This window comes from Euwallacea fornicatus, chromosome 2, assembly GCF_040115645.1.
Source record: "Euwallacea fornicatus isolate EFF26 chromosome 2, ASM4011564v1, whole genome shotgun sequence".
In the NCBI taxonomy this organism is placed as follows: Eukaryota; Metazoa; Arthropoda; class Insecta; order Coleoptera; family Curculionidae; genus Euwallacea; species Euwallacea fornicatus.
The window spans coordinates 6,254,521-6,280,112 of record NC_089542.1 but is presented as its reverse complement, the minus strand read 5'-3'; the positions used below and the strand labels follow the sequence as shown (position 1 = coordinate 6,280,112).

The following is a 25,592-nucleotide window of genomic DNA, read 5'->3' as shown; positions in this document are numbered from 1 at the left end:
AAAAATTGCCGCACTGCTTGACTGTAGTGGGCAGAAAACTGTCTTGTTGATACCAAACATTATTGATTTTGATTTTAGGAAGCTCAGTAATAGTTGGAACAAGTTGATGTTCAAAATGTTTCAGATATTTTTGAGCATTTAAAATTCCTTCAATAAAGAAAGGTTCGATAATGTGATTGTCCAAAATTTAAGCCCAAATATTAAGTTTTTGAGTGCCTCGATCATAAGCCTCGTGAAGATTTTCTTGAACGCACACTCGAGTAACAGATAGATTATGTTTTCCATACAATGAAAAACTTGATTCATCGGCGAAAATGATGTTGAAAAAAAATTCATCGACATTCACCTCCACACAAAACTACATCCATCCTCGGATGAATACGTACTGTTTGCGAATCAATGTCACTAGCCGATCGTAGACAATGGAAGAGGAAACTGTACCAAATTCTGCTCGCACTTGCTAATCGCCTAATTGCCTGTTGCTTCCATTCACTAAAACTCCATATATCGAGAAGTAGAAAAGGTACTATACACAGCTTACAAGGCTACTAACAAATAGACACAATAGCACACATTACAATACGCCGACGACATAGCATTTGTAGTACATGACAAAAAGACAGACAAGGTTGTGAAAAGATTTCAAAAGCTAACGGAAAAAAACAATGTCGTGGTTCTACAGAGATTAACATCTAACGATAATAAAAAACCACCTTTTACTTTCACACAACAAAGTCTAAGCGTACTCTCCTACGATAAAAGCTAATAGCCACAACACCAAACCAAAGAACAGCATCAAATACCCAGTAATTATAATGGACTTCAAACTAAATTTTAAAAAACATTTATCAGAACAGAACACTAGAAGAGCAAATCACTTTTGATCACTGATATATAAACTTGAAGAATATTAACACAAAAACAGCCACTAAAATATATAAAGCAATCTGCGGACTCCTGTTAAAATTACGGACATATACTCGGAACAAGGGCAAAAGAAAGGACAAAACAATTCATACAAACTACAGAGCAAATCGCACTTAGACTAATTACAAAGATTACACATCTAAACAGCCCGGTACTCAACGCTCCCGACCAAATGCTTTACGAACTCACAAGTATGACAAAGATAACAAAGAGACCTATACGAATACAGGAAAAAGGGAAAAACAATCCTCACAAAAGGGTCGTGCTGGACCTTCTCTGCACAACCAGACTTATTAAACATTCCTACTCCGGATACTCCAATACCATCCTATTCGAACATTTCCGGAATTAGCTAAATAATCCAATTCTATACAGGATGTTTCCTAAGTATATATAATTATTCCAGGGGATAATTTTAAAGCAAAAAAACAATTTTTTTTTTCTTATACGGATATAGTTTAAATCCACACCCTACCTCGCAAAAGTCAGTCAAATTTAAGGAGAAAACTTAATATTTTATTTTTATTTCTTAAAATGAAAAAGTACCACAAAAGCTAAACTTGCTATAATATATTGTCATTCAGGAGCGTCTTTCACATTTTATTACATTTCTATTTTGTTTAGAAACAATTAAATAAATGACCATTTTTCGTTCAAACAATTAAAGTTTTTTAACTTTTTTGTTATAAAAAAAATCTAATGGAAAGCCTGTTAATTGGTAAACTTTACTTCCTTTAATTTTTTATTTTAAATCTAATAATTTTCGAAAAAAAAAGAAATTGATCGTGCCTAAAGTAAATGTGGTCACTTATTTAATTGTTTCTTGACAAAATAAAAATCTAATAAAATATGTAAGGAAGTCGTCCTTGAGTGGTAATAGATCGTAGAAAGTTTTATTTTCGTAATAATTTTGCATTTTAAGAAAAAATAAAACAATTTTTTCCTTTTAGGGTTGAGTAAATTTTGGGAGGAAGGCGCTGGATTCAGACTATATATGCATAGGAAAAAAAGTTTCGTTTTTTGCCTTAAAATCACCCCTTGGAATACTTAGGCTGTACCCCGTATAAATGTACTTATAAATACCTTCACCAGAAAAAAGACCTAAAGGTCGATAGTCTGCTTATACTTATAAAAGCAAAGTTTTAAATAAATTGATAAATATTAATAAATATGACAAAAAATCGTACTTCAATAATACTCCCAAAGGGGGCTCTAAGACATTAAAAGAAATCAGCTATGTACACAATCAATGCTAACTCTACATACATACAAACACCCAATAACACATTTTTCTAGCCCTAGATCTAAATTTAAAAATACTCTCTCACTAGAAAGAAATCCAATATTTTTATTTGCTAATCACTTAAAGCGATAACTAAAAATAATTCCTAAGTAAAACTAAAAAAATTCTTCGCTTTTCTAAAGGAGCATCTGGATTTCTCAAGGACTGACGGTAACCTTTCAGGTACAAAAATTCATACTTTATTCTTACCCCCAAAAATAACCAGTGTAGATTTTCGTGATATCGATCTTTAAATTTTACTCATATTTTAAGGTTCAAAATCTTTAAAAGATGTCCACTCTTCTCGAGTGGAAAAATATCGTAATATTGAGGGTGTTGTGCAAGGGCCATCACAGTCAATAATCTTGAGGACCATGTTTACGAATGAAAATAAACTGTGATATGCTTGCATTGCTGGTATTTGGTTTGTAGGTTTCGAGTTCATAATATTTGTTTTTTGCTATATTCATATAAACCAAAATTAGCCATTAAAATTTTAAGACATTTGATCATTATCATGTTAGCGTAGTAATTATCTGTGCAGAGACAGTTTTAAATAAACGCGGACTACATAAAATTCGCTAGTAAAATATAACGAACAATCGACTTATTTCATCTTCAGTTTACGAGACGCAGAAACGTTTGGTAACTATTCTCGGGAATTCGATTTAAGTTTTTCAGAATCTCGTTAAAGTTTGTCCTCAAATAAGCAGGTCATAAGAAGTTGGGACTAGGACAGAACATTTCTCTTCTGCCCGTGTTAACGAAAACTTTCTTTTATAGTTATCTAATAAAAAAACGGGAAAATTGCAGATGAAAATGGAAGAAACTTTAAGGATCTTCTCAGAGATGGCGTTATCATGTGTATAGGAAACAACATCTTAAAAAAACTTTTAGACATATAGTAAAAGGAGGCTTTCCAGTTATGCAACCAACAATACATGTACTGAATGTTTATTTATTGGATGTCTTTGGGGTTGATCGAATTGTTTTTTTGGAAATTTGTTTGTTTTTCAAGAGGTACAAATAAATTTTTTGAATTTTTTGGAAAAATGCATTAAGGCATGACTTTTAGCAGTCTCTCTTCAACAAAAACAGAGATATTTAGGTTTTTTGCTTATTTGACTTACTCTCAGCAATGCAATATAGGGTTTACGAGTTAAGACCAGAATTCTTTTAAATGTAACTTTTACACGATCAAAATATGGATTTTATATTGTCTTGGACGTATATGTGTACCGAAAAGGTGTCAAGGCCCCTTAATGTATCGAAAGGTTCTTAGTTCTCCTATTGTATTCCTTCAATCAGTATAAAGCATAAAGGAAATTTTTCATATACAGGGTGTTTCATAAACATACCGACATACTTTCAGAGGATGTAGAACTCATAAAAAATATTTATACTGGATGACATAAAAAAGAGGACACCCCGTAAAACTTATTTTATTTAAATAATTTTTGGTATGTGTGTTTGTATCTAGGAACTCAAAAAATGATTACATTTTGAGCCCTATTTATCAATATATATACGAATTATCAAGAATTTTAGGGGTTTTTTTTACTACAAAATCTATTAAAATTACTATCAACAAGATGACCGCAAAATATCGTTTATTGGAGTATACTGTGCTTAGAAAGTGTTTCTAGTTTAATAAAATATGCCTAGCCCCAAAATGCAAAGAAGTTTTCATCAATTGAGCAAGTTTGAGTGAGGTCGAATAATGGGTCTACAAAAGGCTGGTCGGTCATTTAGGGAAATCATCATTAGATTCAACCGTACTGTAAATACTATAGTGAAGTGTTGTCAGGCATGGATCAAACAGCCAGAAGAAGAGGTCCTGAATGCTTCCGAAGAACTACAGAACACCAAGGTTGCCACCTTCAAATTATGGCTTTAAGAGATGGATTCATCGCGTTGAGGAGGTGGCGGATCAATGGTTGGCTGTATATAGAAAACCCATTAGGATTCGAACCATTTATCAGCGGATAAGAAGTTTTGGACTGATTTCCTACTGTCCCCATCTTGTGTTACCTCTCACCTTAAATATCGTTAACATCGACTACAGTGGTGCAAAGAACGGAAAAAATTAAATATGGAATGGCATAATATCGTGTTCAGTGACGAATCCAGATTCTCTTTGGGTGTGTAGGATGGTCGGGCAAGAGTAAGAAAAAGACGGGATAAGAGACGGGATCCTCAGTTTACAATACAGAGACATGTCCATCAGACTGTCGGACTAATAATTTGTTGTGTTATTGCATATGGTAGCAGGTCATCTTCACTTTTATTAAAGACAGTATGACAGTCCAATGATACATCCACGAAATCTTGGAACATCATCTCGTGCCTTATCTGAAAATTTTTATTAATCCAGTTTTCCAGCAAGACAATACACAACTCCATATATGGCTAGAGTGGCTATGGACTTCTTTCAACCGAATGCAATCAATTTGCTATCTCGGCCACGTCGATCTTCAGACCTCTCACCGATTGAACATGTAAGGAATTTTTGCAAGTAGAAGGTTGCATAATGTACTCTCATCCCCCACAACCTCTAGCGGCGCTATGTCATGCTGTCCAATTACCATGGAAAGAGATCCCCCCAAGAGGAAATCAATTACCTCATTAGATCCATGCTCAGACGCGTACAGGAATGTATAAGACACCGCGGATGACCAACAAATTTTAAATATTTTTTTAGTTTTTAACAATTAAATTTGTTTAATTTTTTAATAAATAAGTATTTGTTCTAGCATAAGAAACATACATACCAAAAATTATTAAAATAAAACCATTTTTACGAGGTGTTCTCTTTTCTATATCACGGAGAATATATATGGAATAAAGTTGGTTCTGAAATCGCTTTCCAAGATACAGATTTTTTTTCTTAAATTTTTTTAAAACGGTTAGGGATAAAGACATGAAATTAAAGAGACGCTGTAGGAGAATAAATGTGCATGGTCTCGAGTAGGGAGAATATTTCCATCTACGCCAGTGGCGTCTATGCAACGATTCAATGATATGTTTTTAATGGAAAAAATTGTACGCCACTAATTTTTTTTATACGTTTATATTCTTATATGTTTTTAATATTCCATCAATTATTAATGAAACGATCGCTCAGTGTTTTGTTGCTCAAGTAATCGTTTTCAAGATAAAAAATAATTTCTTATTCCTGTGCCTACCAATACAACGGTGTAGCGCATCTCTAATTTTAGGCTTTTATTCCAAACCGTTTTTGAAATATTTAAAAAATATATATAAAAAAGAAATTGAATACTCTGTATCTTGAAAACGAAGCGATATTGGGCCTAACTTTATTATCTCTAAATATTTGTTTTTGTGAGCTTTAAAACTTCCGAAAGTTTATCGATATGTTTATGAAACACCTTGTATATTAGAAGCCTTTCACTCTTTATCACTGGGTTATTGTATGTTTCATGTCAGTTTTGAAAAATACTAAACACAAAGGTGTGTCAGACATCTATGTTAATAAATTCATATTACATAGCTTGCAGGTAAAAATGGTTGTCATCATTATCTCCTCACATTTCGAATCCATCCGCGTTTCTTCATATTTAAGCAAGTATATTGCAATTCTCTGTGCAACTCCTTAGAGCGAATCGACGCCATTCTTTTCGCAAGCTAAATTGAAACTGGATTACTCTAGTCTGAAACTGACATATATTTCGAATCCAAGCAGAGGAATAATTTATTTTACCCACAATCGGATCAAAACTGTTTGTTTACAACTTGGTTTCCATAACAGGAACAATGAATTCACGACGAACGGGCGTTGTTTTATGTTCACGACCCATCGCTCACGATAATGAGCCAAAAAGTTACAATAACTTTTTAAAGGGTCCAAAGCAAAAATAACGCGTGTTAATTTTTTAAACAGTTTTAATCAAGTAACTGAGAATAATATTAATTTCTCTTCCAAACATAAACCCTATCCTAACATCTTATTCCCTTACCCCCTGCATTAGTCCCGCTTATACAACACCTAGTTTAAAGAAAATTGCAAATAGTGAGACTCTAAAATGAAATGTATACACTCAAGGGCAGAAAGACCAAAAGGTCGATAGCCTATTTCGTGCGAAATAAAGATTTTGTATATACAGGGTGTATTAAATATGGGATGAGAGATTGGGTGTTGAAAATTATCTTGCATCTTGACAAAAACTGAATTATTTCAAAAACTGCTAGAGTTAGATACTATAAACCTTAATACAACTCAATTTTATTTTAATGGTCGAGTTCAAAAATTATACAATATACAGGGGATCCCATTTAAAAAAAAGCAACTTTGATCAATTACATGTGCTTGGGACACTCTGTATACTTTGAAAATAATTTTAAAATGTAGCTCTAGTTAGTCTGTATACTCCTCAAAAAAGAAACAGTTAAAAAATCTCTTGGCTTTGTCATGAAATTCCGAGGCGTTACTCGTGGCCCACACTGTATATTAATTTATTTGTATCAAGAAGGAAAAAAAAACATTTATTTGTAAAACATAGTCGATACCTTGGCTGAGAGAAGCACTACTCTCTTAACCGGACAGAATACTTCTACGTCGCATCCGACCTCCAAATTCCAAAACTGGCGTAATTTTCTTTCGATCATTAAGGCATAACTAAACTATTATACACAAATGAATCGAAACTGTTTGTTTACATATTAGTTTCCATTGCAGAAATAATGAGTATTCGACCAGCGGTTGGTATTATACTTTTACGGTCCGTCGCTTACTGCAACGGGCCGTAAAGTTACAATAATGCCCATCGCTTTCGGCAATGGGTCGTAGAGTAAAAATAAAGCCTGTTGTTGCACTAACCGCCTTTAATTGAATAACTGGGGATAATATTACTTTACTGACACGAAGAAGGTTTAAAGAATATCATTTGTGCGTAAAACCTTGTATGTAGCCCTGGATAAAAGAAGGATTACGCCCTTGACCGGATAAAGGCCCTTCGCTTTATGCCGGGCCACAAACTTCGACCGCGAACGTAATCTTCTTCTTTCAGCCCTGTACACATAAATAATTGTTACACCGGTCTTAGAAGCAACTCACTTGTGCAATATACAGGGTGAGCCAACGACAAGTTTCCTTCTCAATCTTAAGTATTTAAAACGAAAATGTATAAAAACACTCGGAATGGTCTATTTTTGATTCAAGGAGCAAATTTTTTTATCGTATTTTCAACCCTTCAACTTCAAGCCCGGAACAGGGGTGATATTTACCCCAAATTTTTTTAATGGGAGAAGATATCGAGTAGTATCTCATTTTTAAAGTAGTTGTGCCCCGATATAACCCCCAGGTATGAAGTCATTCTTATTATTCCCGTTAATCTAACAGCTTACAAAAGCCTGGAGGAAAAAAGATTGTATTTAATAAATAATTTAGTACAATAAGAGCTTCAAACTTCAAAATAAGGGTAAAAAGTCCTTTTAACATGAGATATCACTAAATCAGTTTAACGGAGATGAGTTTTACCTCGAATCGTATAATAAATCATGAATGCTACCAAATTACAACCTGAATGTTACGTAACGTAAAACAATGCTTTAAACAAAATTTATTTTATTTTATAGGAATAAATGGCGGTGATTTCTATTATTTAATAAACTGATTGGAAAAGTAATGTGAGTATTTTTTTCATTTATCAACCTTTTCTAAGAAAACAATATATATCAAGAAATGTACTCTTTTAAATTTAAGGGGTAAAGCGCACCTCCGTCCAAACGATTCAGTGAAATTTCACGTTTCAAGGTCTTCCTGTTCTTATTTTGAAGTTTTCAACTCTTATTGTGATAAATGAATTATTAACTAGAAGAATAGAAAAAACTAGAAGCTTTTTTCCCCACATATTTTGACAAGCTGTCATATCAACGGGGATAATGGGAGTGACTTCAAACTTGGAGGTTACAATTAGTGCACAACTACTTTAAAATAGGTTATCACTCGACGCTCTTTCTCATTAAAAATTTTTGGGGCTAACTGTCACCTCTGTTGAGGGGTTAACGTGGAAGGGTTGAAAATACAATTAAGAGTTTTCTCTCTCGATTCGAAGATCGAGGTATTCGAGGATTTTTTACATTTTCATTTTAAATACTAAAAATCGAGATGTAAAGTTTTCGTTCGGTCATCCTGTATACAGTGTGTCTCACGAATCACACAGCATCTCAGGAACCGCTTACGTATTTTATTTCAAATATAAGGCATTCAATTTTGAATTCGATTAGATGAAGACAATTTCCTTTTGTCATTGGTGTACGTTTTTATACTAAATATAATAATATATAATAATAAGTATCAATTTAAAGAAAAAAACTATTAGGGTAATTTTAACCGCATTCTTCTGCATTTCATGAAAACGCATTGTCAGAAACCTGTGATGTACAATTTCATAGCAATAGAACCCGCCGTCTTTAAAATACGAAATTTTAAATAAAAATCCTTAATTTAATATGCAAGTAATTTAAGTTCTCTTATTACTAGCGTTAAATAATAATGTCTGAAACTGCTAGAAGATATCAACCAACAATAATCATTTTATCATTTTCAGTTTAAGGAACAAACTGAAGCGCTGAACGTCCACGGTTCAATCCCTGCTACCTCCAATAAATTTTTTCCATTTTTTGTTAACAACAATAGCACTGATTGCAAAAATAATTAGAAATAATAAAAATAATTTATATGTTGCATTTTATAATTATATAACGCTGGTAATGAGAAAGTTTAAATATATGTTAAATTACGGATTTTCCTTTAAGGTCTCATATTGCAAGACGGGCGGTCCCACGAGACAGCGTTAAATGAAAACAGTAGAAGCGCCCAAAAAAATCACGCGGAGAATTACATGATGTAAATTGGTAGAAATATAATTTTTGAGACGTAGAAGGTCTTACAAGAATCGTGATATAATAACAAATAAACTTGTTTACAAAGTGACGGTATCAAAATAGTGACTTTACTAGAGCTTTGCACTAGAGAGGAACAGTCTTCTGATAATCGTTTTTTTACGAAGTGAAGGGGAGAAACCCATTAATATTTACCGTTGAGTGAAGTTACAGCATGGAACTTTATGTCTGTGGCTCCAGCAAGTGATTGAATGGAGTAACAAAGTTAAAAACGAGGTAACCCCCGACCTGGTCAAGCAAATCCTGTTGTCACGGTTGACTCCATTTCATGAGTCGAAGTGAAAGAAAATGGTCGTGTTATTCATAACCGAAACATTGAAATTTTCAACATGAGCCATAGTTCAGTACATCACATTATGCATGACATTCTCCAGTTCCACAAAGTGTCAGCAAAGTGGATGCCAAAGCAATTGACTAACCTGAACAACGACGTATTGATATTTGTGAGGAGCTGTTGCAACGGAATGCAACAGAAGGAAATGTTTTTCTAATAGGAATTGTCACTAGAGATGAGCACTGGGTTTACTACCATCGATATGAAACCAAACGAGCGAACAAAAAATGTCTTTTTCACGAAAGCCGAAAAAATTTTGCACCCAGTTTTCGGCGGGAAAAATTATGTTGACCCTGTTTTGGGATGCTGAATGGGTAACTTTAGGAAACTATATATCCTTGGATATATAGTTACTAGTACAACATACTAAGAACTTATGAACGACCGTCTCAAACCTTTTATCAGGACCAATAGACGAAGATTTCTGAGCAATGGCGTCCTTTTACAACACGATACTGCCCGCACAACAGCAGCAGATCTCGCTTTAACCCTCCGCTCAACGGGTGGAGTCTGTTAGTTCAACAACAAAATGAAAATTCTTTTTTTTTTATATTTTTTTTGCAAATTCCGACATTTAGAGTACCTTTCAGCAACATAAAAAACAACAATCTTCTCAATACAGAAAAATATTTTTTAAATGTCGGTAGCTTTCATAGGATATATTGTTCTGATAGATCCACCCGTTTGATGACGTGAAAAAGGTCCAAGTTAGCAACGTTCGCACAATTCTTAGAATATTGGGGATCCACTAAATAACTTGGTGATTCCCCAACTGATCAGTTCGAAGTTACATAAAAGGACTATATGTCATTTGTACTGTGTTTTTATTGATATTAAGTAATAAAGCGAAAGTAATATCTGATTGCATCTACATGTTATGAAATGACAGATTCTTTACAACCTTAACAATGTAATTTCTAGTACTACATGTATTTTATACACGTTAGTATTTTAAAATGGATCCATATGTAGAGGCAGTAAAGAGGCTAATTTAACTTTATCAAGAAATTTCAATCGACACTGAAATATATGATTTCGACGATAATTCAATTACAGATCCGAATTTTGTGAATGCCAGCGAATAAATGCTTCTAAAAAAATTGCATTTTTTGTCAATAAGGTTTTTTGTTTCGAATTTTATTTAAAAAAAGCGAGATAAAATGAGTACTTAGCTAATTTTGATTGATGAACAAACATATAAATTCATGAACGATGGTATATCATGCACTGTGTCATGTAAGACTTATAGTAAACATATTCGTTATAAAATTATCCCGGGAAAAAAGTATCGCTAGCGACCTCTTTAGTTTTGTTTCTCACAGACCTCACCCGGGCGAATAAGAAACTGTTAAGCCACCCTTTGAGTGGGGAGGGTTAAAGAGGTTTCAGGCGAAAAGAAATTTCAAACTAATTATGACGTGATTCTGGTAGTGCATGAGTGGCTGTGCACATTGGAAAAAAAGTATCGGGTTTTCAAGCCCTTCCAAAACGATGGAGCAGGTATACTGAACGTAATATGGATTGCAGTGAAAAATTATTATACGTAGTCGTTTTCGATGTTGTTTCAACAAATTAAGTTTAACATGGTTTTTAAGGCTTTTATTTGACTCTCCCTCGTAGTGCAATAAAATTGTACATCAGACGGTTTCTGACGATGCTCTTTCATAACAGTTTTTTATTATAACCGAGATTTTTAGTATAAGAACGTAGACCAATTGCGAAAGGAAACGATCTTGGCCCAATCAAAATCGCAATTTAAACACGCTCAATAGCCCAAATTTGAAACGAATCGCGTAAGCCGTTCCTGAGATACGAGGGTGGCTCCATGGATCGCGAAACACGCAGGAGGTTGTTGTGTTTATATTACCTCTATGTATCGGCAAAAGAAACCTTTTACAATCTTGTCATTGAATTTTGAAAGGGTTTATGGGATGCTGACACTTAAATAGCATTTAAAGGGAAATTTCCTCGGCGCGACTGCAATTCGAAGGATTTCGCAAGTCGGCAGAGAAAAGCGAAACCATGTCGCTTGCAAGTTAAATTGAATACGGGGCATAAGTATTCCGGTCTGCAGCTGACACGACGTATTTCGAACCCTCCAAGGAGACGAGCAGTTTATTTCACACTACCTCTAGAAACCCTTTCCTAAACCAAATAAATAGAAAATACCTGACTTAATATCAGCTCCGCAAAGGACATGGAGCTTATCTATGCATCTAGAGTTAGTTAAACACGTCTGGCAGACCTGGAGTCTACCCTGGAATCCCCCGGAGGGCCCCGGAGAAGGTCGTAAATTATTTCGTGTCCGCCTTAGTGCCTTAAACGAAGCTTAATCTCCGAAGAGTACGTTCCTCGTTATCCTGCAGGGCCATTGGATTTATAAATATACATGTTTCCTCTGCTTTGCACTATTGACAGGACGATTTAATTAAAAATTTTCGACCGATCGTAAAGAATACAAATACGCCAATTACTTACTTCTCTTTTATTTATTCTGAAAGGTCTGAAGCGGGACGGGACGCATATTGGCGGAAATGTGGCTCGGTATTTGGATTCCACCTCCAGCTAAGTAATTTGAAATACGAGTCAAAGTGTTTGCTGGGACAGCGAAACTATGCCATTTCCATGCAATTAGTAAAGACAGAAGAGCACTGCACCCTCCACAAACCTCCAGGGATATTTGTTTTGAAGTTGGCCCTTCTAGCACAGGTGGCAGTGTCCTATAAATGAGAGACACTTTTAAAACATGTCCCGGAATAAATAAAACCACTTAGAAGCGCGGAAACTTTTAGATCATTACCTATTAAGTTGACTAAAATCTCCGTTTACATACAAAGTTATGGCAAGTTTCCCGGGTTGTACTGACAATTTAAGTCTAATTAAAGCAGTTAGTTTGCTCGGTGGTGGAGACACAAAAGGACAAGGTGGCAGTCCTACGCTGGAACGGTCAAATTTTCAACTCGAGTGGATATTATGCCGGATTTGTGAAGTTACATCTAAAGTTCCCTTTACTGCGTTCAAACTAGGACAATGGGAGGTCGAAAATTGCACTCGTCCACTATATTTATGGTTTATGGCACGCTTTATGTACTTCGCATCTACTTAAAACTGTCCTTGCAGAGATAATTGCTTCGCCATTATCATAGTAAAACTTCCACGAACTTTAATGGTTAATTTCAGTGTTCTCGGTGCTTACTGTAGTGGAAAACAAATAAATATGCATTCAAAGCCTACGGGCAATATTCGAATATTGCTGGCAAATCGTACGGATCCAAGGAAAATCTTTGTATTATGGCCATTCTTCGCTTTCTTTTTTCCTCTCCACAACAGCAAAAATTTCTTTAAATGACGGAAATTCGTGGAACGGCGGTGGGAAGATAAGTCGCAATATACCGCGGTTCTCACTTTTCTCACAATATTATTATTAATTATTGTCATTTACATAGCATTATTTTTAGCTAGCATGAAATTATTCATAAGTTGGTGGCCACAAAATTCCTTAATTTTATGGTCCAATCGTGTCCATATTCTGTACAGATGCAAACTTCAAAGTTGATGTAAGAAATCGGGGTAACTATAGATGTTAAAGTTCATTCGATAAATGAAACCACGAAAACACAAATATGATACGCAAAAATGGAATGTATTGCAATTCTTCACATATTCGTAACAAAACTGCCTAAGTACTAACCGGGAGTTCGCGGTCAAGGGTGTTTTGCGAGCTAAACTTACGATACAAGTTGCATGATGAGGAATGGAGAAAAAAACTAGAGAGATATTACTTAATTCCGCCCTTAAGTACTAAAAGTGAGGAGTTTCATGCAGTAGCGCACAGCTATCAGAAGCTTTCGTATGCTAGCCTTGAGCTTAAGGTTGTAAAGCGCAACCTTCGGGTGAATACGATACCAGTGACTTAATTGAATTATCGCAAACATGACGAATTAGAGATCTCGATAAAAACTCAGTTTCAAAAAGCGCTATTTAAAAGTAGCATAATTTCCCTCCATAAAGGACGTTTATGGCTGGGAACCTTCTAGGATACGTACCGATGTATATGGACGTAACTTAAAGGCTAGAAGAAACAAAACTAAACAAAGTCCTTAACAATAGCAGATAAACGAATAGAGCAATCACGATATCTGTTATGTAGATGAGGCTAGTAGAGTGATTACAAATTTTTGATAATATCAAAATATTCGCTACGTTCTTAAGGCGCTTCTTTGAGTAGATTACGATGACATTACGGAAATTTAATCAGTTTTCAAGTTATAATGTGAAACTAATTTTTTTTAATGTTTATACTGGGTCACTGGTAATTCGACATGTCTTCTTGAGGAGGTGATAGGGAACGAGGTAAGGGGTAAATTGAACCCATATATGCATACCCCTAACCTGACTAGATTTTAAGTTATTTCGTTTTTTCTTTTTTATACCGGATCTTAATGATTTCAGAGTGCTTTTTCAAGAAATCCTTTTTAGATTCTTTGACTTTCACTACTCGATCACTGGTATAACTTTAGCATCTTCCGTGTGAAATGAAATATCTTCGGAAACATTTGCATTATGTGAAGATTTTGAATAAAAATTTTCACAAAATATTTCTTTAACATCGGGTACCCCAATTTCTTCTGAGCAATTTTCAAACAACGTTCAATACAACATGCGTACAAATTTCTCTAAAAACTTGCCCGCTTCAACGTTTATCCAATGAAGTATTACGTGTTTATCAAATCATTTACGGTTCCAAAAAATATAATTAAAATTCTTTAGACAAACCATTTAATTTAAATTTAACTAATTACTAAATTTTCACTTAATTCAAATGATTTCAGACACATGTATTTCACTATATTTCACGGAACAGCACAATATTAGACAAGTGATCGAGTACGGAAGTAAAAAAATCCAAAAAGGATTTGTTGAAAAATCACTCTGACCTCACTAAGATTTGGAATTAAAAGAAAAATAATTCAAAATTTAGTGAGTTCCATAATATGCACATATGGATTCAATTTACTCCTTACCTCATGCCCTATCACGTACCCAAAACAACACGTCAAGTTACCAGTACCCCTGTATGTACAGAGTGTTTGGTAAAACGCTAGAAAGTTTTCAATGGGAGATAGACGGGGTCATTTTGGGTCGTTAAAAAATGATGAGACTTTATATAAAGATAAATATGGTTATATAGATCCAAAATGACCCCATTTATGTCCCATTCAAAACTTACTATCGCTCTACCAAACACTTTGTACTTTAATTAAATTATACTTTGAAATACGATGAGTGTACATTGAAAATAATTGAAATTTTTAGAATGTTTCATGCAAATTGAATTGCTACTAAATAAACATGCAAAGATGAGTGGTCGTGAATGCAAAATTTTTCAATTGAAAATTTCACACATAGCCACCTCAAATCTCAAACCTCGACTTCACCTCAAACCTCATTACCCAGCCTTTATCTGCTTTCAAATTTGTCGACTACGTTGAGTTATTCTTTAACAAGTAATCGAAAAAAATTTTTAAATGCATGCTAATCATTAGAATAAAAAGCCCATGCATCTAAGGTGTCAGTCGACCTACAGTGCCATTTGAGACTTTAAAGTTGAATGCACCCTTGCGAAGGGGGTTGTTTTGACGAACCTGCTTTAACGTGAAAACGTATTCCCGTCGAAGACAAAATCGACATGTCGTAGCATTTTCTAATATTATGATCGCAGTTAAAAATAAGCCAGCTGCAAAGTTTTCAATTACATATGTTGCATGTATGTACATATATACACTCAGTAGATTACGATCACGTTTAAGAATTTTTTTTGTAATACGATCAGTTTTTTAATTATTGGAAAAAAATTGTATATTTTAAAAATATATGTCGAAGTTAATTTTTTCTGCTTAAAAATGAGCTATGACACATTTGAGGCTAATATGAACCTAATTTACGAAAACCAATTTTTACACTAAAACATATCGATTTACCTACGTCACGTTAATGATCGAAAAACACAGAAGAACCTGTGTTCTTCGATAATTTACGAATTATCAACAATTTTAGACTGATTGTTGGGCCTAATTTCATCTCAAATTTTCTAATAGAAAGTGGAGAAAATATTTGCAGAAATGTTTTATTCAAAGTAACAGTAACTCCGACACTGCGTTCTCAATATAATTGAATCGGTATCCGGAGGGAAGACAATCTAACACATCAATTTTTTTTGGGATTGCAAGAAAATCTATCCTATCATGGAGCATTTAAAAACAATCCAAAACTAAGATTATCCTTCAATCTCAAAGAAATACTTTTCTCTTTTTCATGATACCCATTGAAATACGTCGAATGCAATGTCGGAATTACTATTATGATAGAACTTTTGAACATATCAATTTATTCTTAATTTTTTTTTAACATTTTTTAATTAAAATAACAACTGATAAAGAGCGTTATGAGTAGGTAAACTACCTGTACCTATCGCAAAATTTTGTTTTGTAGATGCTACTTTGATCCATATGAGTTCTAACATGTCTTGGTTTATTTCGAAGGGAAAAATCATCGTCGTAATGCTATCTAAATCAACACGACATATATTTCGATTAAAAAAAATACCACTTTCAGTTGTTACGCAAAAAAACTGATCGAATTATGAAGTTTTCCTTAACCTCGTCATAATTCTCTCACAAAGGGGTCCTAATAATGTAACAGTATATCATTTATGTATCTGCCATGCAAGTAAATCACGACGAATGATCAAAAATGGCTAAAATTGAACTTTTGCGTTCAACTCCAAACCAATGACAATAGAAAATTTTTAATCACTCCACTACACTTATTCCCAAAAAAACATCGAAAATGTTCGATTTGTTTTCCTCTATTTCATATAATCATCAAGAGTTTCTATATAAACATCGAAAATTGGCCACCTTTTTTGTGCGTAAGAGTAATGGAGACAGTAGGGGGGCTATACATAAATGTGCTAAAGACATGAAGACAAATATCCCCTAATCCAGCCTACCCTCTTATCGAATTGAAGCCTCCCCCGCGGGCAAATGCCCAATTGTCATTCTCAGACACACAAACAACTAAATGCATAATATATCCTCCTTGTCAGTAAGTACTGAACTAAATACCGCAACTAGAAGGGTATGGAGCGATGGGGAGTTCACTCAGGTACATCTCCATTACGAAACAAATGAATTCTCAGCCATCAAACCCAAAAACTTTAAATATTATTTGTGAGACACACATTGATTTCGGAAAAATATTTTAATTTGTTTGCATTTTATTTTAAAGAACGATTTAAACTGCGGATATCGATCACCTCATCCATTTCCCCTTGAGGAACAATGACGTGGAAGTAGAACACGCCATATTCAGTTCATTTAACTGACTTTAATTAGGGTGTATCTAAGGATATTTTATCGTTTTTTTTTGGGACGCTTGAGCAAGGGATATCTACTTTTGCCCTCACGGGGGTTCAATAGCTCCACACACTCCCCCTTGTGATACATAGAGGAAGAGTTTGTGTGTGCTTCTGACATTTATTATTTTGAAACATCTCACAAAAGCGGAGGCTTCACTTCGATAAGAGAAATGAGGGGGCTACACGGGGGTATTTGTCTTCGTGTTTTGAAGGCATTTATACGGGGTGTCCATTTAACATCCCCTCGGACTTCTATAAATTTATTTGTGATGTTATAAACAAATCAATTATGAGGATGGATATGAGGATAGTGAAGTTAAATTTTTAAATAAATGCCATCCCTACAGGATATTTCAAAAAAGCGGAACATCAAAAAGAGTAATTTTTTTAATGGGGTTATTTGCATTTTTTTTTCACGTGTTGCACTTCTCTCATGAATTTGTGTTAGTTATAATTTTTTTTACACTGGGATGCGGTGATTCGAAGCTATGATGTTTTAAAAAAACATTTTAGACATTTGCAATCTCTCATAAAAAAAACTAATATCGCGGGTAACTTAAGTTAGATTTTGAGCATTTTTGAATTGATTCTGACGTAAGATCACCTCAGCAGGCACGGACACTCCTTTAGCCAAAAACCCATACAGGGTGCTCACAATAACAACTTTAATTTTAATATTTTTAACTTTAGGTTTCTTGATTTTTCCAAAAAGTTTGATGAATTTTTGTATGATACAGAACGAAGGAAAATCCCATTGTTTTCATTTTGGTATAAAATAACGTCTTATTTATCTTAAATCTAATGGAATTTTTAATAATTTCATGAAAACCTGCCTTTATCGCTAAGTGGCTTAGTGTTTAGTAGAATAAAGAGTACTAAACAAGAACTTATTAGTATGATTTATGTAATTGTGATGTGATGAAAATCGTTTATTGGCATCTTGGGGTGACGCACAACGATTTTCTAATAGACGATATCCTAATGTAAGGAATCGAAAAGTCTAAAGGAACGCATTGAACAGACATGAAGTGTTAATTATGAAAAGAAATTATAAAAAATTACAAATAAAATTAAAATTAGAAATGACTGTGATTTTAATTAGGACAATAGCTGTTCAAAATGTCTTCCCTTATTTTCCAAACACGCTGCAAGCCTTAAGAAGAATGATCTTCTAGTATTAGAAAGAATTTCACCATAATGCTCTGAAATGACAATTAAACCCTCAGTGTCATATCTTCTCGTATTGGTCCTTGTGTTCTCTAAACCTTTGACTTCACTTTGCATCAAAATAAGTAGTTCAAAGGAACTAAGTCGGGACTTCTTGATAGCCATACAACTGAACTTAATAGAATTTAATAATATTATTATCAAAATTCTAAGCTTGTATTGTTGTTACAAACTTTGCACACCATTGCATTTTTCAGGAAATGCATTAAGAAATGTTCGTGTACACGTAAACTGACGTGAAGCGGACCTCTATTTAACTGAAGCCACATTTGATCTTTTATGTTTTCCAGGATGTATTCTAATTGCTGCGAAAGATATTCATATATATCAAAAAATTTACAAAAACAACTGTAGTAATTCATTATTCAAAAAATGTGGTCCAACAACATAATTGTCAATTATGACTGTCCAAACATTTAATTTCCAATTCTATTGAAAATAATTGGTTCAAATGCAGTTTTGCAACCAATACCAAATTGGAAGCAAATTTAAAGAAACAGAAAACCGTAGAAGAGTTGCCAAATCTTAAAACAAACAATGTGGAAATCATGGCAACAAATCCTAATCATTCAGACACTTAATCATGATTGCAGGTTTTCCTGAAATAATTACTAATTTCATTGAACTTAAGATAAATATGACAATATTTTATACCAAAATGAAAAAAAAAATTCTTCGATTTATATCATATAAAAACTCATCAACATTTTTGAAAAAATCAAGAAAACTAAAGTTGAAAATATTCAAATTAAAGTTGATACTGTGAACACTCTGTATGTGTTTTTGGCTAAGTGAGAATTCGTGCCTGCTAAAGTGATCTTACACAAGAGAATTCATCCGAAAATGATTAAAATCTAAATTAAGGTAACTGCGATACTCATTTGTTATGAAGCATTGCAAATACCTAGGATTTCTTTTAAATCGTCATCCTAGTGTAAGAAAATCTAGGAAGTAACACAAGCTCAAGAAAGGATTTTATCACGTGAACAAGAATGCAGGTGGTCCCATTAAAAAATAATAACCCTTTCTGATGGCCTCCTTTCTTGAGACACACCATAGGGTCGTCAATAATTTATAATTTATCTTAATTAGCCTCGGGTGCATCCTTATAATTTATTTTTTTATGAAATCACAAATAAACTTTTAAGAGTCCGAAGGCTATTAAATGGACACCCTACCCTACTATATATACATATATATGTGTGTGTGTGTCCAAATTGTGGCAATTATATCTTACACCTATATATAATAACGTAGACTATAGAAGTAAAAGGAGATAATATTGGCAATCTTTGCCAGTATTATGACTCAAAATTTGTGGAAACTTTACACAAAACTAACTTTTTAAAGTAAAGTTCGCACGTAGAATAATTAAATTTGAATGGGTGAACCGGGCATGTCTGATGAGACGCACCTAGAATCGAGGAGACTCCTGTTTGTTGATTTGTGATAATATTGTTGATTTTCATCCGATCTAAACAAATGTTCTTTAACCGGCACTGAGATTAAATTTTAATTAATTTTAATTGAGGCACCCAGTATAGTGGTATTAGATGAGGTTTTTCTTTGTAATTTCAGAAATATAAAGTTTAAGAGTATTAATGTATCGGTTTTTGTTACAGCCAAATCTTAAGTAATGGTATTATTTCCCCGTAAACCCGTAGTGTTACAAACGATTTAGTACTAGCCTTAAAGCTGTTAGCATTTGAATGCTTATTCTGAAAAGTCCGTTGAAGCGGTCGAAGCAAGAAGAAACTATTTTATGCACAATATTGCACAAGGAAGACAAAAAGGCTCATATTTTTGAAACAAAAAAACATCTCCAGCAAAATAACAATGTATTGATTATCGCAAGTAGAATGCAAGTGCTTTCCAGTCAAACAGGAAGTGTTAAAATATCGTTCAGACTTCCTCTAATACAAGTTTTTGACACTTAAGGCGAATACAAAAACTATAAAATGAGTTTAAGTACAAATTGAGAAAAAATTTGGTATTTTCCTTCATTCAAAATTGAAAAAATCTGTTGAGTGACCTATAAGTGCTGCTCCCACTTTAACGTAATTCGAAAACTCGGCCCCTAAAATCTCGCCCGGCAGTCGAAGCTTCACCAACTGGGAAATAAATGAAATATTTATGAACTTTTTAACTTTCTTAACTAAGCAAAATTGACTTGTTATTTCCAACGAATTGACGATCGACTAACCTGAAATTATATAGACTTTAAATCTGATGTATATTACGAAACTTTCAATACCGCGTAAATTTTGCCTACTAAATATTTTAAAACTGTACTTAAAATTAAGAGTAACAATTAAAAAAAGACTCGAGTGGATAGTGAAATATCAGAAACGTATCTTGGATGGGCTCATTCTGGAAATGTTTCTTTTCAATGATTATCCGATATAATACAAAATTGTTATATGAAGTATGCAATAGGAGGGTGGTAAAGGATGAGAAATTATATAAAAAACTATTCAGAATCCTGTAAGAGTTAAAATATAAACTTTTGGATATCCAAAAAATCAAAATAAATGTTGATAAAGAATTTTACCTCCTATTCTTGTTGGATCAAAAAATGAGGTATTGATATTTCGGTTTCTAAGAAGTTATACCTTCTGACAGAACTGTAAGGAATGGGTGTAAAAGAATTGCTGTAATTTTATCAGCTCAAATAAATAAAGAGAACTGTTTTGGTTTTATTCCTGTAGGGTGCACATTGATCATTATTGGTATAAAATAAATTGCTCCAAGAGTAGACGGGAATCCAGATATATGTAAGCTAAAAATGGATAAATCAATAGGCTCTTATCCTTAATCACTCTTTTGGTTATTTTAATAATTATATTAATTTCAAAATCAAACATTCGTATTGGCAAAACAGTCTAATGTAAAATGCAGGATACCATATTTAACTTAGGAATTTGGCACCAATTAACAAAAATATTTATAAAAATCGAATGTTCTTAACAATGTGGTAAACGAACAGAGTTATTTTCACCATCTGCATCCAGAGGCAATTTTTTTTTCCAAATGATTGAGAGGCGATTGAAAAAACATAAAAGGACTCATGTAATTATCCTTGGGCTCTCTGGATATCCAGAATAGCGACTTTATGTCACGACAATTCGTTAGGTTAAAGACGTGTCGAAATAACCTAAACATTTCGAATCCCCACATAAAATGCCTATTTTCGATCATAACTTAAAAGATATAAAATAATCCCATCCCCATTTCGTAAATCCCATATCTTCATCAGGGATAGTGTAGTAGAGATTAAATTGCTTTACATTCTCAATGAGGTGGCGGAACGTTTAATACAGTGGGATTGGCCGTAATGCAGTTCCGCCACAGCAATTTGCAGATAACAAGATGCTTTATGTAGCGGGGCCTCAAACAAGATTTGCATTGACTCGGGTCATTTAAAACATGAGTATTTCGAGATGAGATCAAATTAAGAATAAGATAAACTTCGAAATAAATTTGAAATGAGAAAAGTAAATTTTCATACAACGGCAAAGCTTGGAAATGCGATATTAAAGAGAACAAAGGGCGTCTTTAGTTCCTGGGATTTGGATCTTTATTATTTTAAACAACCGCGAGGCGAATTTTATTAGGATAATGGACGGGAAGTTTGAGTGGTTACAAGTTTGTTAATGAAGAACGATCCGGCAACAAAACAAGACGATAATAAAACACAATTGAGGGTTCTCGAGGAATTTATGGAACGTGAAGGAATTTGCTTTAAAATATAAGCTCAGACATATTTGGTTACGTTCCCTTTAAATCTAAAGCTTTCGTATAGACATAAGAAAACAAACAAATCACTGAACTATAAGCTTGTTACAAAGGCTTAGTCTCAAGCCAATGAACCTTCAATTTTTGCATTAATATATGTATATGCATCACAATCAAAAACTATTAAGTGACAAAAAGAGTTATAATATAGCGTGTCTATCTCTATCATCTGGAAGGCCTGCACCTGCAGAACTCTCACGATTTTTGGCCGAGTTTCTTGTTCTAGTCGCTCCATCGAGTTGGATTTCATTTTTGTCGGTCCTTGGAACTTTCAGATCCTTTATTTTTACGACCTAAAAAGTTAATTACATTCCAAAAAGCATCATTTGCAAGCAAAAAGGGACTAGAAGTTTCGTGTTTTCGGATAAGAATCTCTTTGTAGTGTAGCTGTAAATAATGAGAGAAGAAGGAAATCAGAAAACTGACGAGCTGAAAGGGATAAATGTGGTGATTTATTGTCAATGTATTGCTGATAAAGTTCGAAGCATTGAAAATTACATAATATATTAAGAAAAAGTTCAGTCGCCAAATCATCAAGAAATGATTGGATTTCGTGACAATATACTTAAAGAAATTAACGTAATATCATAATTTATAACTTGAAGAAAAGGGCTGATAATTAGCCTTTATTCACATAACAATGTAAAGGTCAGAAACTAAGAATGATTGAATCTCAATCGTAAATCGTGTCAAATAATTACGATGCAATTAAATATTCTTGAGAATATGGTAAAAAAAACTCAGTTATACCTTCCCCAACTTAAGCAAAAGAACTAGAAATTTGTTTTTACTGAAAGAACAAGGTAAAAACCGAATATTTTCCATAATATTTTTGCCTCAGATCTTTTTCATCAATTTTAGCAACGCGACCGCCCTTTCAGTTTCCATTAAACTTCATTTTGCCAGATCACTTCTTTAATTTTTCAATACGGAAAATCGCTAATTAAAACTATAGAGCCTCTCGCTCCGAAATAACCCTCGTCTCTAATATAAGAAATTCCTTTTAAAGGAAATACTGGAAACATTAATTAAGAAAATCCCGTGCTTGCAAAATGTTTTTTTTTTCGTTTAAGTTGTAGAGATTCGCAATGCAACGAAACAAAATTGGTAATTTTAGAACTTATCTTTGAGCAACATTGTTAAAAAAGAGTCGACACAAAGGAAAACCAGCCCCCTTTATTACGGATACATAGAAAAGTTTGCGGTTGAGAGGTGAAAGCGTGGCAAAGAATGGAGAACGAGGCCACTACGGGCCTCGCTCAAAGCTGCTTGGAAATTAAAAAGTGTCTCTTTAAAATGAGACATCCTTATTATAAGGCCTAGCAGTTGCTTTGACTACTATTTCCATGTGTCTTCGAGGTAGAGGTTTTATTTAAAACTGGGATTTGCAGCAAGTTCATTCCGGTTAAAAAGGTTTTCAGACTCGTTATATAGCTTGACAAATTAAATTTTCGCTACTAAATGGACTGAAAATTGTGGAAATTTGCTTGTTTTCGGTTTGAAACAGCTTCTCCTGGGAGTAATTAAAAGTTGAAATTGTTGTAGTGTAATAGGACTGAATGGAAAGAAGGAATTAGTCAATCTGATTTATTTTGACTGCTGCACAAAACATGGAAATATTTTCCATTTTGTGTAGTGAATAAGAATTTCTTTAGTTTTTATATAAATAACAAGAAACATTAACATTCACCATATTGTCACTAAATTTGTTTCTGGTTTTTCCTAATATGGATGAAGGGATTAAATAAAAATCTTGAATAGTTTTTACTTTACTTATCTGAAATATATAAACACTTTAATGGTCTCTGAAAACACCGGGACATAGTAATCAACAATTTAACAAATAACAATAAATCATTTTCTTGACAGCATATGTTATGGTGAATAATTTTCATTCACTTTTTAATGGAAAATATTCGTATTATTTTACATATGCACGCCTCAAATAAAAACTTGACTGAAAAACTGATGTAAATATCAAAATCGTTATGTTCTTACGTATACTGTAAACTTCCTTTCTCGAAGGGAACTCTGTCTAAGTTGTTCATATGATGAATGTCAGCTTCAGTGTTGCCTCGTTATCTTCGCCTTGATAGATCGATTTACCTACTTCATATCACGTTTCATTAATCCATTCACCTCCGCATGAATGTGTTTATGAGCCAGTTTTAACTAGAACTTAATTAAAATTCCCACATGACTCACCAGTCAAGCCCAACTTATAATCGTACATAAATAGCATAGGGTTTGCAGATTACCATAGACCTTGTCCTGCCCGGATGGGTAGTCAACCCTGTTATTAAACATTCAAAATTTAAATCCCACTTACTTCGTTATCCCTCGGGTGGCCATTAAAACTTTCCTAAAAGGGAAAATGCCTACTCTTTCTCGATACGGTTATAGTCTCGGGCAAATAGTTCCCGAACTAATAAGTCGAGAGCGATATGGGAGACGACTTCTCTAACAATATATTTTATAAAGCCCTTTTATAATATCGTGGAGGTGTATTATATGGAATTGGCAAAAACGTGTTCCTGTGATATTACCTGCCAAATTGCCTGGAGTGCCAACAAGAACGCTACAAATGAAACGCTTTTTGTCGTTTTATTTCGTTATTTTATTGCCTTGTTTTCGCTCGGATAGTCATATTCCCAGGCTCCCGGATTTGCTTGATTGATTACTTGTAAAATTGCAAGGGGCTTACTTCTCATATAAGGAGAAACAATAATGACCACGTGAGGCACTCAACGATACAGGGTTGGGCGAAAATCCGGAATAAAATAAATATCTTTTCAACGAGTAACTCAAAAAACCAACGTTAAAGCGCCTGAACTGATTGTGAATTGCACGTTTTTTTGGCAATAAAATGAAATATTTTTCTTCCTTCCCTTAAATGCAACCCTAGCCAACTTTCTCTTTTTAAAGGAAACATATGTCGTGCGTAGACTCATTGAAAATCTCGTGAAAAATGGAATTTTACCATTGCCTTTTTTTTCTAGTTATGTGATTACTAGGAATTAAAATTCTTTTAAAAATTAAGAAAACACTAATACTTTCTTAGTCCTACCTACAAGTGATTTAACGTAGCATATGCTAAAAATCTCCTCCGCCCTCTACTTGACATGCTCCCAGGCGATAGTAAAATCCGTCGATGGAATTTCGAAAGGCCTCAGTCAGTAGATTATTTGATTCCACTCCAACTTTAGTTTTTAACTCTTCAATAGTAGCCGGCCTATTTTGATACGCTTTATCTTTCAGATATCCCCAACGAAAGTAATGGTGTTAAGTCTAAGGATCTGGGTGGCCATTCATTTGTGCTACGTCGCCCAATCCAGCGACCCTCAAATACATTCTCAAGCATAAAATTAGGGTCACTCCGTAATTTGCATATAATTTAATAGGTTATAGTTTATTCAAGTTTTTTCACCTGTAACATAACTTGCTACCTTCATGCGGTTATTTCACCGTAATTGCTCGAATGGAAGGCAATTTTTGTCCTTGCTGCAAAATGTATTAAAAATAATGAAATTAAAAACATGTTCTCGTTTCCGATTCCCCAACGCAACCCCATTTCGAATATTTTCATCAATAAGGTAAATAGTCCAGCTCATTGTATATAACTGTACTTAGAAATACCAGGAAAAATCTAAAGGTCAACAGCGCGCTTCTACTTGTAGAAGCAA

General features: G+C 33.8%; 1 long non-coding RNA gene across 1 annotated transcript; it reads right to left on the bottom strand.

Moving 5' to 3' along the window:
- Nucleotides 1-21,692: 21,692 nt before the first annotated feature.
- Nucleotides 21,693-24,416, bottom strand: LOC136350254 (uncharacterized). Its single transcript, XR_010734117.1, has 3 exons — nucleotides 24,239-24,416; nucleotides 23,908-24,087; nucleotides 21,693-22,202 (listed from the first exon to the last, which is right to left on the bottom strand). It is a non-coding gene; the product is annotated as an uncharacterized lncRNA (long non-coding RNA).
- Between the last annotated feature and the right edge of the window lie 1,176 nt (nucleotides 24,417-25,592).